The following is a 1,394-nucleotide window of genomic DNA, read 5'->3' on the forward strand; positions in this document are numbered from 1 at the left end:
ACAATTTAAAAATCTAAAATAACATGATGGAGCAGAGACAAACCGAAAAGGCGGTCATGCTCGTTACAAGAGGCAAAAAGAACATCGTATAGTTTCTCCACTTTTGCACAGTGAATATAATATTTATACCGGACCACCTGATTCAGGCTGTTTGTTCCCTGTATGACCGGTGTCAGAGCTTGGTCCGCGTTGCCGGCAATAAGTCGGACTCGTTTCAAGTGAGGGTTGGACTCCACCAGGGCTTCCCTTTGTCACTGATGCTGTTCATTACTTTTACGGGCAGAATTTGTAGGCGCAGCCAGGATGTTGAGAGGATCCGGAGGAGACTGAATTCACATTGAGAGGCGCCAGATGAGGTGGCTCTGGCATCTGGTCAGGATGCCTCCATGGGGAGGTGTTCAGGGCTCGTCAAACCGGTGGAAGGCCTTGGGGAAGACCCAGGACACGTTGGAGAGACTGTCTCTCTCAGTTGGCCTAGGAACGCCTCGGGATCTGCTGGGTGAAGTAGCTGGGGAGAGGGAAGTCTGCGCTTGCCTGCTTAGGCCGCTGCCCCCACAACCTGACCTCAATAAGGAAAAGATGGATGGATGGAATATAATATTAAGGAATAAAATAATGTTTTTCATGCTTTATGAAATTGAAGTAGCAAAATCATCCATGTGCAAAATATAATTCTAAGGATTGAGCCTTATTTATATTTTAATGATACACATTTTGTATATCATATTATTCCTGGCTCCCTAACAGTTTGAAATGTATATACAGTATTTCCATGACAATGATTTAAACCAGGGTTTTCAAAGTGTCAGTGAACCTCCCTCAGAGAACATGGCTGGCCCTGAATAAGCTGATTTACTGGAGTACTGACTATTTTTGACTGTTTACTCTGTTACTGTCTTCTGCATACCATAACAGAAGTGAGATGTGTAGTTTTGAAAAAAGATGGGTTTCTTGATTTTTCTAAAGCTGGTGCGACTCACTTTTAAAATCCCGATTTAAACGATTAAATCTGCGTATTTCGAAATCATTTTGCATCTGAAACGGTTTTATATATTTAGACATATTATACTTGATACCACGTGTAAACAAAATTGGGAGGATATAAGACTGCCGTCAAAACCGTGCATGTGTTATTGTTTACGAAAAAATGAACTGGTGGACCGCCATCTTGCCCCTCTTGGCAGCGAGAGTATAACGGAAGTTGAATGGACTGTACTATCTTTCACTCAGTACGGGGGTAAACAATGAAACAAAATGACTTATACACAACTGATGCTTATGGCTGTCGTAAAACAGTGTTGCTTTAAAATATACATTATTAAATTAATTGTTGGTGCTTAACTTAATGTGACGATAGAAACAACTCAACTTTGGTTTAAAAAAATGAAGCCGTC

This window comes from Dunckerocampus dactyliophorus, chromosome 8 (genome assembly GCF_027744805.1).
Source record: "Dunckerocampus dactyliophorus isolate RoL2022-P2 chromosome 8, RoL_Ddac_1.1, whole genome shotgun sequence".
NCBI lineage: Eukaryota > Metazoa > Chordata > Actinopteri > Syngnathiformes > Syngnathidae > Dunckerocampus > Dunckerocampus dactyliophorus.